This window comes from Anthonomus grandis, chromosome 16 (genome assembly GCF_022605725.1).
Source record: "Anthonomus grandis grandis chromosome 16, icAntGran1.3, whole genome shotgun sequence".
Classification (NCBI taxonomy): Eukaryota; Metazoa; Arthropoda; class Insecta; order Coleoptera; family Curculionidae; genus Anthonomus; species Anthonomus grandis.
Window position 1 is genome coordinate 8,573,424 of NC_065561.1, and position 16,728 is coordinate 8,590,151.

General features: G+C 36.6%; 1 protein-coding gene and 1 long non-coding RNA gene across 2 annotated transcripts in view; one reads left to right on the forward strand and one right to left on the reverse strand.

Moving 5' to 3' along the window:
- The first annotated feature begins 13,077 nt into the window (after positions 1-13,077).
- LOC126745936 (rhodopsin) overlaps positions 13,078-16,728 on the forward strand; it is a 40,799-nt gene continuing 37,148 nt past the window's right edge. The window contains exon 1 of the mRNA XM_050454002.1: positions 13,078-13,194. The gene's annotated coding sequence lies outside the window, so the exon portion shown is untranslated. The remainder of the gene's footprint in view (positions 13,195-16,728) is intronic.
- Positions 13,621-15,131, reverse strand: LOC126745939 (uncharacterized). Its single transcript, XR_007663756.1, has 2 exons — positions 14,536-15,131; positions 13,621-14,479 (listed from the first exon to the last, which is right to left on the reverse strand). It is a non-coding gene; the product is annotated as an uncharacterized LOC126745939 (long non-coding RNA).

A 16,728-nucleotide genomic window follows, 5' to 3' on the forward strand; every position in this document is an offset into this window, starting at 1 on the left:
TGGCACAATATTCTTCAACAGCATATCTCCAATCTCATAGAGAGTATAGAAAGGCGTCTCCAAGCTTGCATAAAGGCTAGAGGTAGAAATACAGAAAATTATAAAAAGTTTTCCAGTACCTTTATTAACAAAAATTATGAATTTGTCAATATTAATTTATATTAAAAATCAACCATATATTTCAAAAAAAAATTCTTAAGAGTAATAAAGTTTTCTTACAAGCATTTTAGTTATTGTGTTAGTTAAAAGTAATCAATAATTTTTTTTATTAATTTAGTTTTTTTAAATTAAAATTAGTTTCTAATCTATGTAATCTGCCGATATAGAAAAAGTTTTGGTACGGAAGTTTAGGGTAATCCAAAACTTTTGAATCTATGACTTGAAAATCCATCCTAATAACCTCTATTATTCTAGGTATACTGCTTTGCGTCGCCTTATAAATTTTAAGTAGACACAGCTTATAGAGTATGTTAAGCCCAAAAGAATGTGAGAATATTCAACCGAATCACTACACATTTTGGTCATTCATTTAGAGCAAGAGAATGCCATCAAGAATTCCTGTTATGACGATTGACACATTTAGTATGTGGATCCAGCTCAAGGACCACAATAAATGGCCTCAGAATGTACTAGATTTTTTATTAGTATTTCCAGATAGATGAAAGGTTGCTGGGGTATATTCAGTTTCTAAGAAGGGAGATTTCAGCTTAATTGAAAATTATCCACTTTTATAATTTTTTTGTAATTTTTCTAGACTTGAAACTAGTGATTATCACAATATTCTCTCTTTCTTCTTTGGTCGATCTTATGTAAAATCATTGCTTTTGATAAAAGTATAAAGTTTGAGTGCTAATTAAAAGAGGTTAACCAGTTACTTTTTACACTTTAGCAAAGCCTTTGACCAAGTTGAGCATTATGTATAGTGCATTTACTATGAAAGAAACAAATTCATTTAAAATTCACATATTCTTTTCTTATTTTATTTTTCGGACACGTCAATTAATATTGTCACTTCCGCGTTTCTTGCATTAAAAATGTTCTAAACAGGGTATCTCAAGTAGAAACTATGGCGTCAACATATTTTTTTTAATAGAACACCCTGTATATCATGATATTTTACAATTCTACGATATATTCTGAATACTTTTTGTATAGCATACCATATGCCTAAGGTCAGCGATTTATCAAATTTGACGTAATAGACTAATGAAACACCTGACATTAAAAAATTAAAAAATATACAATATTTATTTCAACTGATGTTTAATTTGTTATCCATTTACGTTAATGCATTTTTGAAGTCGGTAAATAACTTCCAATTGCACAGTTTCAATCACTTGTGGATAGACTAATGTAATTTCTTGTCGAATTCATGTTTCAAATCATTAACATTATTTGGTCTATTCACATAAACTTTGGATTTCAAATCCTTATGGGGCTACCATAAGAAAAAATCTAATGGGGTTATATCCGGCAACCTTGGTGGCCACTCTCGGTCCTCTTTGTTATCAAGCGGATTCTAAGATTGAAAGTTGTTCGAAAATAATAAGATCTATTTACTTTCTAAGAAATCACTTAAAAAATTAATGTTGGCGTCATAGTTTCTACTTAACAGCCTGTAACCAAAATTTTCATGCTGGGGATGCAGATAGAGGATATTTGCCACAAGTGGAGGGAACTGGTGCTGTACACCTTGCCTGTAGAGAACCGATATTTGATCTCTGAGATTCTGTGATGTCATGTATGCAAGATCAGGAAGAGTTTCGTACTATCGAACAAGGACATGGGTATGAGGTTAATTACACCTTGTAGGTAATTCACAGGAGAGTTTCGTGTCTCATTTTAGTCCTACGAGTAGCTACGAAAGCAGAAGTCAAACATGGCAGGGCCTCGCGTTATCATGTCAAGACTAATTACAAGCGGAGATCGCCTAATTTCCGGAAAATGTCGTTAGAGATATATCTAAATCTATGCCATGCAGCTCTTCAGCACGTCAAGTACACCTTAGGCTAAGGCTTCAGTTTTGATCGAGATGACTGTTCTCTACACTCGGGTACATGGTATCCTTACTCACCAACATTATTATTATTATTATTATTATTATTATTATTATCAGATTTCATGCCAAACGGAAATCGCACTCCCCCCTGGGGAAGGGGAGATCGTTCACTTATCGATGAAGCTCTGGTGGAGTCCTTTCCATGTTATCGGACTCTGTTTTTTAGCTTTATTTACAAATAATAAACTTAGACTAAAAGTACATGATATGTTTTTTAAACTAGTTGATTTTAACTACGTTTCCAATAAACTTTCTGATGATTCGAGATGTGGACAATAGCGTCGACTTCTACATCAGCTTATAGATGCTTTTCTTAAGGTTGAACAGTTTCATGTTTTCGATCAGGCTCTTTGGTATTACTCCTGTTGTTGACACAATAATTGGAACTGTCCGCACTTCTCTCATTTCCCATTGTCTTCGTATCTGGTGTTCTAGATCCCTGTACTTAACAATATTTTCATTATGTTTTGCTCTTAGGTTGTTATTATTGGGAATAGCTACATCAATAAGGGTTGTCTTCCTAGAAATTTGATCGATTAGGATTAGGTCAGGCCTATTGTTACTTACTCGTTGGTCTGTAAGTACAGTGCGATCACAATACAATTTGTGTTCGCCATTTTAATTCTCATTTTCAAGAACTAATTCCCGCTTATAGTTATAATATGGTACCTTGGCTGCCGATAGGTTTTTTTTCTTCTGCGAGCTCTTGATGCAGTATCTTTGCAACTAGATCATGTCGTTCTTTATATTCCGTTGGTGCAAAAGTTTGACATCCACCGGTGGCATGCTGAATAGACTCCGTTGTCTCACATCCATACCTACATCTGTCACTTTGTACCGTCGGGTCACCTACGACAAACTTTAAATAATTTCTTGTTGGTATTACTTGATCTTGGATAGCCACAAGAAACCCTTCAGTTTCGGGGAAAAGCTGTCCCGAAGTCACCAATAGTTCGACGCTGCTATGTCGACATACTCTTGAAGAACCTCGTAAACATGCCTTCCATGTAGTAGTTTTCCCATCTAAGCTTGCATTTTTTCTTGCTCGGTGCGCTGGTGTATCGCCAGCTCAAGCTCCTGTAGTGGCGTTGAGTCGTCTGCTTCACATACGGCACGATGAATGTGTGATGTTTCAGCCTTTCTCAGCCTTTCGTCGGTCATTCCTCTTCCTCTCATATGTCGAGGAAGCGTAGTTCGTTCTACGGTACTCCGCGAATGACGCTTATTAGCTTTCGTTAGGAGTGTTCTAGCCTTTCTTTGCAAATTTTCGATGTATGTTTTACCCCATCCCATAATACCAAAAGGGTAAGTTAATGAACTGACTACATATGTATTAATAGCTTTAAATAAGTTTCTGCTGTTTTCTGTTTGAAAGTCACCTGGTTATAGTTTACCCTTAATAGTGTTTGCAGTTCGGCACTTATCCAGTCCAAAGGTCATTCTTATATCATCAGAGAATTTTTCCACTATTTTAAGCATCTGATCTAGTTGATTTCGTGTTGCTGCAAGAATTTTTAAGTCATCTATATGAAGTAGATGGTTTACTCTTATTAGTTCTCTATTATCCTTTTTTAGGCCAAATCCGTACCTAGTTGAATTGAGTTGGTTAGATAGTGGGTTCATGGTAAGGCAGAACCAAAGTGGACTTAAGGAATCTCTCTGGAATATACCCCTATGAATAGGAATCATATTAGTTCTAATGCAATTAGGCACCTGAAGTTTTATTGATGTTCGCCAAGATGCCATAGCGAATTCTAAAAAGGAAATTATGTGGTTATCTATTTTGTACAACTTAAGTACATTAATAAGCCATTTATGTGGAACTGCATCAAAAGCTTTTCGGTAGTCAATGTATGCTGCGAAAAGGTTTCTCTTGTTGTTAAATACCTGATTGCAAATTACGGAGTCTATAATTAGCTATTCTTTACACCTTTGGTACATCCTGTCTGCTGAGTCGCTTTGATACTATTTTGGTCACAATGTCTGTAAATACGTTCTGTAATGATAGATGTAATTAGCTTATAGAATATGGGTAAGCATGTTATTGGCCAATATTTAGCCGGATCTTGAGTGTTTTGGCAGTCCTTGGACAAGAGGTAAGTGGTACCTTTTGTTAAAAAATTGGGCAAATTCTGAGGATTTATAAGCACGTCGTTTAGAAGGTCGGTCAGTTGTTGATGTGTTGACCACAATTTCTTAATCCAGTAATTTTGGACGTGATCTGGGCCTGGAGCTTTCCAGTTATGTAGTTTTTTTATGACGTTAGTCACTTAGTCAACTGAAAATGGTAAAAATGCCATTGGATTATATGCTTGTCTCTTTGCTTGTTCTTCAGTCAGCCATTCAGTATCGAGGTTGCATTCACTAGGTATTGTTAATTGAGTGCCCCAGAACACCTCGATGTTTTCTTTAGTGGGGTAAATGCTAGTGGCGCTGTTTGTTGGAGAAGTGTCGTTAAGCCTTCGATAGAATTGCTTCTCTGAGCGTTCAAAAAGTAAATTATCTTGTTTCCTTTTATTACTGGATTTATACCTTCTTAAGCTACCTGAAAAAATAGATAGCTTTTATTTAAGGGTGTCTAGACATTGTTCTGGAGTACAGTTTTCTGGGTCCTGCTGTGTATGTTGTTGGGTCTGACGCATTATTTCCTCTACTCTTTTTTGTACTTTTCTGGTTTTTGTACCTCCGATATATTCCTTTATCCGGCCAATGTCTTTCCTAATATCTTCAATCTTTTTTTCTAGTCTCCTTTCCCATGGCGATGTCGGTCGTTCGTTACGGGTAACACTTTGCTGGTTATTTATTATTTTTAATCCCAGGGTTTTAATAACAGCGGTAGCCGCACAGTAGATTAATAGATGAAGCTGTTCAAGTGTCGTTACAGTAAGAGTATAATTAGGTATAATTATGTTGGCAGCATTAAGTAGAATAGCCAATTTGCGGAAAGAATTAACTCTAGGAAGAGCTGGTCTTGTTGAGGGGTTTGTGTCTTCATATCCTGCCAGTGCCCTTCTAAACTCTGTTCTAAATTTAGAATGCATTTTATCATTATTCTGGTCTTCATTTTGGGTTTTTTCATTTATTATCACTTCTGGTAATGGTCCTTGGTCTAGCGGGTGTAGGCTTTCTTCCGCTTCTGTTCTCTCTTGGTCGGCAAATTATCCCTTACTGATTTCCTGAATTATCCCTTGTCCTGAAAATTATCCCTTACTTCATTTAAGGCCTGTTGATCATTTATTTCTACTGTAATTTTCCTTTTAATAGAGTTAATTCGCGTTTCTGGGATCAAGTTGTTTCTAAGAATAATGCGGTATTGGTCAGCGACTCTCTGGCTCAGTCACGTTCATATTTGGATATTGTCTGCAGAATTCGGCATGTAGCTGTTGTCTGTAGTCAATCATTTGTTGCCCGAGATTTGTTACCTTAAAGAAAATGCGTATTCTAGATTCATTCATAGCAGATGTCGCTAATGTTAGCTGGATTTCCTGCGCAACACCTTCAGCAGGTTGGGTCCTGGTTGGTACTTAATGACTCTGTGCAACTGGGGGTTGTGGTGGAGCTGTAGTTTCTTGTATGGCAAGAGCCCGCCCCCTCAGCACTCTGGCACCGACGGTCCGCATGCTGTCATGTCCAGCGTCTGCTCCAGACATGCTCTGGCGATCCCCAGGCAGCGATTAATATTATTATTATTATTATTATTATTATTTACAGCCAGTTAAGGCACTCCCTCTAAGGGAGGGGATCATTTACTCATCCCAGATACCTCCGATATCAAAAGGATTAAGCTCTGTGGTCTGTGGGGGGCCTTTTCGGTGCCCTTAAGTGACCTGAAATGTAGCTCCAAGGAATTTTCGGGTGCTGCGAGCAGTTGCCAGTAGTACTGCCTTTTGCATGTGCTTATATAGATGTTCGCCAGTTCCTAGTTGTTTAAGGTATTCCAGTAGACTCTTTGGTATTACACCCGTTGTCGATATAACAATTGGGATGGTCTGAACATTATTCATTCTCCATTGCCTTCCGATTTGAATTTCTAGATCTCTGTATTTGGCGATTTTCTCAGTGTGTTTCTCTTGCAGATTATTGTTGTTCGGTATGGCTACGTCAATTAGAGTTGTTTTCCTGGAAATTTTATCTATTAAAATAAGATCTGGTCTATTATGCCTTACATGTTGATCGGTAAGTACACTGCGGTCCCAATATAACTTATATCGGTCATTTTCCACTACGGGTTCTGGAGTATATTTATAATACGGAACCTTCTCTGTTGTAATAAGTTCCAACTTCATTGCCAGCTCTTGATGTAAAATTTTCCCAGCTGAGTCGTGCCGTTCTTTGTATTCTGTCGCTGCAAAGGCCTGACATCCTCCTGTTATGTGTTGGATTGTCTCTGATGTTTGGCATCCATACCGGCATTGGTCGTTTTGTACGGACGGATCTCTGACAATGTGCTTGAGATAATTTCTTGTTGGTATAACCTGATCTTAGATGGCGAGTAGAAAGCCCTCGGTTTCTGGAAACATCTTGCCTGATATCAACCAATAGTTCGACGAAGCAGTGTCGACATGATTTTGGCTGATCTCATTAGGATGCCGCCCATGAAGGGGCTTCTCAATCCAGATGCGGAGTTTTTCCTGGTCCGTATGATGGTAGCTGCGCGCTTCCTCGCTCTTAAGTTGTAGAGGAGTGGAATCGTCTATTTGATTTATTGCGCGATGCAGCGTGGAATTTTCTCCTTGCCTGTAAAAATAGGATCTTAAATTAGTGATTTGTTTTTTAAGTTGTTTACCCAGATCTATTAATCCTCTTCCTCCAAGGTGGCGGGGAAGCATTGTTCTTTCAGTGGCACTTCGAGGGTGGTGGTTGTGCGTTTTAGTAAGTAGGGTCCTCACTTTTCTTTGTAGCCTTTCTATGTCTGTCCTACTCCAATTAATTACCCCAAAAGAATATTTAAGAGCTGAACATGCGTAGGAGTTAAGTGCCTTAACCATATTTTTGCTGTTGAGATTGGTTCTCAAAACTTGTCTTACCCTTTTCACAAACTCGTTAGTCAGTTCGCATTTCATTGTTTGTTGTTCAATCGTTTGTGATTGTTTTATCCCCAAGTATTTGTAAATTTCATGTTCGCCCATGGCCTCGATGGTCTGGAAATTCTGCATCTGATATTCTCCTGGCTGAATTTTTCCTCGGATTATATTGAGAGTACGGCATTTATCTAGTCCAAATTGCATGCCGATGTCGTTGGAGAACTCTTCTACTATATACAGCATTTGGTTTAGCTGGTTCCTAGTTGCAGCCATTATTTTTAAATCATCCATATACAGTAAGTGATTTAACTTTGCAATCTCGGTGTTATTATCTCGGATGCTAAACCCATAGTTGGTAGAGTTAAGACGGTTCGAAAGAGGGTTCATAGCAAGGCAGAACCATAATGGGCTCAGTGAGTCCCCTTGGAAGATTCCTGTTCGAATTGGAATGTTTTTTGTACTTACTGCGCTTTTACCCTGTACTTCGAGCTGGATCGTTGTTCTCCAACTTGTCATAGCGCTCTCTAGAAAAGACAAAGTATTATCATCAACTTTATACACTTTTAAAATGTTTATAAGCCATTCGTGTGGTACTGAGTCGAAGGCTTTCTTATAGTCGACGTAGGCAGTAAAAATATTTTTCTTGTTATGATATGCCTGGTTGTTGATGACAGAGTCGATAATAAGTTGTTCTTTACAGCCCATAGATCCTTTAGCGCATCCTTTTTGTTGTGCGGCTATGATGTTGTTTCCCTCACAGTGTTGATAAATGCGCTGTGTTAAACATGAAGTGATAATTTTATACAAAGTAGGTAGGCACGTTACCGGTCGGTACTTAGACGGATCTTGTATGTTGTTCTGGTCTTTAGGCAGTAGATAGGTTACTCCTTGCGTTAGGAACGCTGGCATTTCCTGTGGGTTAAGAATAACGTGGTTAATTAATTCTGAGAGTTTAGGATGCATACTCCGTAGTTTCTTTAGCCAAAAGTTATGAACTCCATCTGGGCCAGGTGATTTCCAATTATGCCGTTTTTGGATAATCTGGTTGACTTCCTCGATAGTGAATGGTCGATGTTCCATCTGGCTATATTTATTACTGTTTTGTTTCTCTTCAGTAACCCAGCTTGCGTTGATATTGCATGTTGTTTGAGTTGCAAGTTGTTTGGCCCAAAAATCTTGAATTTGTTCTTTCGTGGGGTATTGCTTATCTAGGTGATCTGATTTTGAATTTAGCTCTCTATAAAATTGTTTTTCGGCCTTTTCAAAACGAAGATTGTCACGTTTTCGGTTATTACTGGTCTTGTATCTTCGTAGGCGCCCTGAAAATAAGGAAAGTTTCTGTTTTAGAGTATCCAGGCATTGTTGAGCTGTATTATTTTCTGGTTCATGCCGAGTGTGGATGTTATTTCTCTGCAAAATTTCATCAACTTTCTGTTTTAGTCTGTTTGTTCGTGTACCCCTCAGATATTCTGTTAGTTGTCCGATATCTTTTCGATTCCTCTGAATTTTTCGTTGAAGTCTGGTCTCCCATGGCGGTATCGGGAGCTCGGTTCTTGCAGAGTCATTGTGGGTCCTTATCTTAATCTTCATGGTTTTAGCAACGGCAGTTGCTGCGCTATATACTAAAAGGTAAAGAGATTGCATGTTTATTATTATTATTATTATTATTATTATTATTATTATTATTATTATTATTATTATTATTATTATTATTATTATTATTATTATTATTATTATTATTATTATTATTATTATTATTATTATTATTATTATTATTATTAATATTATTATTATTATCATTATTATTATTCTGTTTTAGCTCGCTGATAGCGGTGTTGTCAATTTCATCGGCCTGAAGGCAAGATGAATTTTGCTATGGTAGATTTAGGAACTTTCGAATAATGTTACTATAAATCGAATAATGTTCAGTATAACAGATGTCTGTATAGTGACAATCGTCCAGGAGGAAAGACCCAATGCGTTAAGGTTTTTGGACAGTGTTAAAGGGACAATTCCAGTGGATGAAATAACTAGAGGGAGTATTATTTTCATTATCTTGTCTCCATTGTTGTTTTATCTCGTGAATGAGATCTGCGTATTTAGCAAGTTTAGTGTGTGTCGTTTCTAGGACATTATTGGTGTTTGGCACTGATATGTCAATTAGAAAGGTTTTCTTTTGGGCTTTGTTTATTAAGATTATATCTGGTCTGTTTGAAGTCAGCGCCCTATCGGTCAAAACAGTTCTGTCCCAGTAGAGGCGAAAGTAGTCATTTTCAAGTACAGTTTCTGGTTTGTTCTGGTAATAGGGGCAAGTTTCGCCAATTAGATGATAAAGTTTTGCTAGTTCTAATTTTTGCCGCACAGTTATGTCGGTGCAGATATTCGGCAGCTGATAGAGATGTGCATCCTGATATTATATGTTGAATTGTCTCCGGTACGCGCAGGCATTTTCTACATCGATCGTCGATTACTTTCTCATCTTTAGTAATGTACTTAAGGTAATTTCTTGTAGCAATCACTTGGTCTTGTATAGCCATCATAAAGCCTTCAGTTTTAGGAAATAGATCTCCACGAGTCAACCAGTAGTTCGACGTTCATAATCGACATGTTCGGCATTAAGTCGTGAGGATGCTTCCCGTGTGTTGCCTTCTGCTTCCATGTGTTAACTTTAATGGCTGTGTGCTCTGATCTTGTTACAGTAATGTGTTCTGCTATACCTGCACGGAGATTCAAGGGTGTGTATCCGTTATCCGCTAGCACTACTGCTCTATGAAGAGAAGAGGTTTCCCTCATAGTGAGGAAGTATTTCTGAAGATCTGCTACTTGTTCTTTGAAGAGAAAAGAAATATCAGTTAGTCCTCTGCCACCCTTGGATCTGGGAAGAGTAAGTCTTTCGATGGCTGACTGAGGGTGGTGCGCTCGAAACGTCGTGATTTGTTGTTCGGTCGGTTGTTCTGGTCTTCCTCTCAATCTCCTCTATATCTAATGACTCCAAAAGAATACGTTAAGACAGGGATAGGTATTAACCGCTTTAATCATGTTCTTACCATTCAGTTTAGTTTTTAAAATTTGCTTAAGATGATTGATATATTCCTTTTGGAGGTTCTGCTTCATTTTCTTGTGCTCTGTATGGGCTGACTGATGTACGCCCAAGTACTTATAAGTTTTCCCTTCTTCCATAGCCCGAATGAGACTACCATCTTGTAATTCTAAGTTGTTGGTGTTGTGTTTACCTTTGATAACTGTTTGAGTTTTGCATTTATCGGTAGCAAAGCTCATTTTAATGTCGTGGGAAAATATTTTAATTGTTCGCAGCAATGAGTTGACATGCGTTGATGTCCCAGCATAGACTTTGATATCATCCATGTACATTAGATGTGTAATATTATATAGGTTTTCCCTGTTATCTTTAACGGTAAATCCATGTTGACTTTGATTAAGCATATGGAAGAGGGGATTCAGAGTCAGACAAAACCAGAGGAGACTCAACTGTGTGGTCCAGAAACCCATCATATGTTTTAATAAATTGATAAGCGGACTTTATAAATCTCAAGGACCTTAAGCAGCCAAGTGTGTGGAACGGTATCGAAAGCCTTACGGTAATCTATAAAGGCGGTGTATAAGTTTCTCTGCTTCTGTATTGCTTGTTCCATAATTACAGTGTCTATAAGTAACTGTTCTTTACATCCTTGAGACCTCTTAATGCAGCCCTTTTGTTCTAGAGCGATAATTCCGTGGTCTTCACAGTGCTTATGAATTATTTTTGTAATGCATGCTATAAGCAGTTTATAGATTGTAGGTAGACAGGTGATAGGCCTATATTTTGCAGGATTTTGGGTACCGTTATCTTTTGGCAGCAAATATGTTAGTCCTTGCGCAATGTAAGTTGGTATTGTGGTTGGTTCCTGCAAAAATCTGTTGAAATGACGAGCTAAATGTGTATCAGTGCATTTAAACCGTTTGTACCAAAAATTATGAATTCGGTCGTTACCAGTTGCTTTCCAGTTGAAGGAATTCTCCACTATCTGCCTCAACAGCTCAGGATATATTATCGGCTCGTCCATTGGTCTTAGTTCTTCCATTCTATCAATCTCTTTTTGTATCCAGGGTGCTTCGACATTATGAGTTGTAGGTACGAACCAGATTGACTCCTAAAACTGCCTGACTTGTCGTTTAGATGGTGGTTTACCGCTGTCGTTATTGGTGACATTTCCAAGCCTCCGATAAAACTGTTTCTCGTTGTTCTGAAACAGCCTATTGGATGTTTTCCTAAGGTTAGATTCCTTATATCTTCGAAGTCGTTGTACAGCAACGCTTAGTTTTTATTTGAGAGTGTCTAACACTTCTGCTATATTATGATTGGGAGGGTTATATGTGGCATGGGTTTTGTTTTGTCGCATAACACTCTCGACTTGCTTGGTTAACTTACTGTTTCTTTGTCCTTGAATGTAGGCGGTGAGTTGGCCAATATCTTTTCTAAGTTTTGTTATTTTGTTGTTTAATCGCCTTTTCAAGGTCGGACATGTTCTGTTGTGTAGTTTGTATCCGAGTGGTTTCGGATGTCCGATTTATTCATTCTGATAGCGGTTACAGCTGCTGCATACAGAGCAGTATGCAGCTCATTAAAGGTGTTATGTTCTTCCAGATATTGTGGAAGGGTTGCCGTATCTAATAAGTTTACCACGATAGCAAGTTGCCTGCTGCATTTTTGCTTAGGAATAACTGGTCGCTTTGTGTGGTCCATACCTGAAAATTCTATCAAAACCTCAATGAAATAACTCCAACTGAGTATTATCACTTTTGTACTATTCGATCCGGTGATGGTTGAGTATCTGGATCTGGTTGCGCGGCTCCTGCTGGTATTGCTGCTTGAACATTATGATCTTCTCGAGGCTCAATAGGATGGGAGGCCTCGTTCTTAAGTGCTTCCAGCAGCTCCCTTGATAGGCGCCCATTATTGATTATTACTCGCTTTTGATCGATTAGCCTTTGCTCAGATAAGTGTGCGAGATCTGGGTGTATTTCGGCAAAAGCACGTTGTAGTAACGGTCTTATTCCTACAGAAATCGTTTCTCCTTCGGTGACTTTGTAGTAGCAGCGCATGAGATCTGTGTTCAGTTGGTCAGTCCACTGCATAAGCTGCCGGGGTTTTCCTGCTTTGGTGGTTAGTGGCTGATTTGTCATCAAAATACGGTTAGCAGGTTGAGCGACATGTTCTTGGGTGCTCACAAGTGCAGGTAGGTCATTGTTCGTAGCGGGGTCGTCAATGGGTTGGTCAAGCGTAGGGTTCCCGCGCCTTCCTCGACCGTTATGGCGCTCGTCCGAGGCTGTGTTCTGTGTTCTTGGAACCATAATTCACGTGTAGCGGGGGGTTAGCCTAAAACACGGTGTTCTCTCTATCGCGTCAGCCTCCCCTTTGCCATCCACCGGGTTGGGTTACCCGGGCTCAGGCTCCGGGAAAGTTTCCAGGGCCCACCAGCTTGGAGGTGCCATTAGGAATTGGGTAGGAGAGGCTATAAGAGTTGCTTCACTACCCCTTTTATTATTATTATTATTATTATTATTATTATTATTATTATTATTATTATTATTATTATTATTATTATTATTATTATTATTATTATTATTATTATTATTATTATTATTATCTTTCAAGCTCAAGTTGAAATTTAGTTATTTTCAAGATATAATCATCAAACAGTTATGCTGAACTTTGTGAGTTGAAAATATCCCTTTGGAAAAAAACCATATAAATGTTACAGTTCTTTATACTAATCAAGTATATTTTTCCGTTAACTATAATAAGATCATAAAAAAAAATTATATTTATTTTGAAATATCTAGAAAATCTTTTTATATTATTATTTTCAAGGTAACACCTGTAATCCTAAACCAATTTCTCAGTTGCGCAACTTGACAATGTAAGTTTGAAAGAAAATGTTCCTAATCTTAAGCTGACAATGTACTTAAAGGATTTCCCTAATTTAATAAGCCAAGAAACGATATAAGACAATATTCAAGTTCTCATTATCGAGTCGCAGCCCAAGCGTCTTCAAGAAACCTAAATGTGAAAAATCAATTAAGTGAAAGTTTTTGTTGTATAAAAACCTGGTAAGTACAAATTTTGTATTTCTTAAATATTATATTATAGGAAGTTAGTTTAAAAAAAGGTGGAACTAAATAAATAAGGAAGAGTAGTTAGGCTTAACCTTACTTGAAATTAAAATGAAAAAATAAGAAAAATCGATGATTATTTAAAATTTTTATAAATTAATATATATTAAAATTTTCTTAAATTTTTTTCTAGTAACTTGTTAGGACCAAGTTTTATATGTCAATTATATCCTAAAAATAATATATTACACTTTCAAGATTTAGAACCTCTGCATCTTGGTGTATGTATTAAGAACTTTTTTAGAAATAAGTAACAAATTTAAATTTAGTTCAAAATTAACACATGCTTTATTATCTTAAATACATAGTATATGTACGAGCCCTAACAACTATATATTGGGACAAACTAAAATACACATGTAATTTAATTTTTAATATACTTCTATTTTCTAAACTTGCTTTTTTTAATGTCATATTGTTTAAACAGTTAATTAATAACAAAATCGATTCATTAGGAACGCAAAAACACAAATTATCTATTCTAACACACCAAATTATTTAAAAAATGCTAATATTGGGTGGCAACTAAATAATGGGACAAACGCGAACTTCAATTTTTAAAATGGAGTAACGTCGCCCTTAGATTGTATAACTGCTTGAATTCTTTTGGGCATTGATTGGACTAAGGCCTTACACTGTTCGGGGGTAAATTCATTCCAAATCTGCTCTATTTTGGCCTTAAGTTCTGGCAATGTTTTTTGAGGGTTGTTCCTTAATGTCTGTTTCATTTTATGCCATACTCTTTCAATGACATTAAGGTCTGGGCTGTTAGAAGGCCAAGAAAGGCAGTTTATGTGGTGGTCCCCAAACCACTTTTTTGTAGTTTTGGCCGTATGACATGCAGCCCCATCCTGCTGAAATATGTAATTTTCATTAACTGTTAATTTCGCGATACTTGGAAGTAGGCTATTTTGTAGAATTTGTTGGTATTTTGCAGCATTTACGGTGCCCTTTATAAACTCAAAACACCCTAATCCTCCAAGTGTCATGCAACCCCAAATCATGATTCCTTTAGGAAACTTTACTGTACGTTTTAAACAGTCCTTATGGAAAGCATCATTTTTTGTGCGAATCACACGTTTTCGGTAATCACCAACACATACGTCGAATTTTGATTCATCGCTAAAAATTACGCGGGACCAATCTTCTACTGACCAGGACAATTTAGATTTTGCAGCCTGGCTTTCTTTTGTTTTGCTGTTAAAAGCGGTTTTTCCTTTGCCTATAAGAAAAAATGTATTAAAAAAGTTTGTTGTTTAATGTAAGATCTGCAGTAACCTTGTAAAACTTCAATCCGCATTTATGAATCCACTTGCGACAACATTCTCTTGACAAATTATGCCCAGTTTCATGATTCCATTCTGACGTTACCTGCCGTACTGTATTTCTTCGACCTTTTTTGCATAATTTAACAAGCATTCTTTTATCCCTATCAGAAACTAATTTTGGGCGACCTGGGCTATTCCTTTTCTTATGTAAAATTCCTCCAGTTTCCCCATAATGCTTTATTATATTAAACACAGTACTTTTAGGAATATTTAGTTCATCCGCCACTTCACGTATTCTTTTGTTTCGGGAATAATTTTTAACCACCAACTCGCGAATTTTTGAATTTGTCGAGATACCACGCACCATTTTAATTAATAAAGAAGTGTTTGAGTTACCCAAACTGACAGCGAAGCAATTTCAAAATAAACAAATGTGTCTGTCACCCCTGGCAACATTGTTTATTAATTGTTTTTGTAGCCAACTTGTCTTATCTGGTATCATTTTTAACTCGTGACTTGATACTGTCCCATTATTTAGTTGCCACCCAATATTAGCATTTTTTAAATAATTTGGTGTGTTAGAATAGATATTTTGTGCTTTTGCGTTCCTAATGAATCGATTTTGTTATTAATTAACTATTTAAACAATATTACATTAAAAAAAAGTTTAAAAAATAGAAGTATATTAAAAATTAAATTACATGTGTATTTTAGTTTGTCCCAATATATAGTTGTTAGGGCTCGTAGTATCTGTACAAAGCTGTGTAATATAAAATACAATTATAATACAATAATTGCAATATAAATAATAAAATACAATAATTAATAAATTATTATACAGAGTGTCCTATTTGCTATGTGAGACTCAGTGGCGACGCCAGGGTTTTCTGTTAGGGGGGGCCAGACAGGGGCAGAAAAACTTAGGAGGGGCACTTACTTTTACATTTTGCTGTGGTACTTACCTACGTTTAATTTAACTTACGTTGAAATAGCGTTGTATGGTAATATTATAAGCAGAAAGAAAGGTTATAAACACAAACTTTATTTACATTTAAAAGATACAAAAAACGTGAAATATCCAAACTTATAACGTATAGCAATTCGTTATAAGTTTGGATATATGGACAAAACATAGATATTTTCAAAGCTGGATAATATTCTTCCAGCAGTTTCAATAATTCTCTCAGTGTTTTGATTTCCGATTTTTTAGCCATTAATCTCTTTAAAAGGATGCATTCAGCTTTTAATGATTCTTCGTCCCAATCTGAGCAGATACTGGTATAGGAACCAGCAATTAACAAAAGGTCTGATAGCTTTAAAAAGTTTTCGTGTCCTGGCTGCAATGAACTTAATCCATTAAATAGCTTTTTATTATTTGAAAAGCGAGCTTGAAGTTCAGTTATTATTTTAAGACCTTTTTTCGATGTATCCAATTCATTTTCGGCCTCAAGCTCTGTAAAAAACATTTTAAAACGAGCGGGTAGTTGTTTTTTACGTTTGGGGATTGCTTCTGACGAATCGCCACCGCAAGTTAGCGGCCATAATATATTCACTCTTTCCCAAATGCCAAAATATTTGCTCGGGCATAGTCCATATCTTTTGATTGCAAATAGTCAGATAAGGAAGATATTATATTGAGAACATCTTTAAAACATACTATGTAAGTGATAAATGTTTTGGTTAAGGAATGCAATAGTCCTTTGGCCTCTAGCCCTCTGTCACTATTACGAGAAGATACTAAATATAAAGTAACATATAGAGATTCAAATGTATCTTCAAGCACGCTACACATTTTGTACTGAATGGACCATCTTGTTTGTTGTAGGCGTTTTAGTTCTTTGGGTTGTTTGCCAGGATAAATTCCTTTTTGCACATTTAAAAATTCCGTGTGTATAGATGAATGACTCATGAAAATATATAACTGTTCTGTCATATTAAAAAATTGTGAGAATTCTGGTATACCTTTACAACTATCTACGACTGCTAAGTTTAAGACGTGATTGTAGCAGTGTACGTAAACTGCACTGGGAACTTCTTTTTTAAATAACGCTTGAACACCATTCAGATGGCCACTCATTACACTAGCGCCATCGTATGCTTGTCCTAGCTTGTTCTACGCAGTTTTCCAACAAAATACCGTTTTTTAATAGGGTATTTTTAATTGTTGCAAATAATGAGGTCGCATCTAACTTTTCACAGTGAA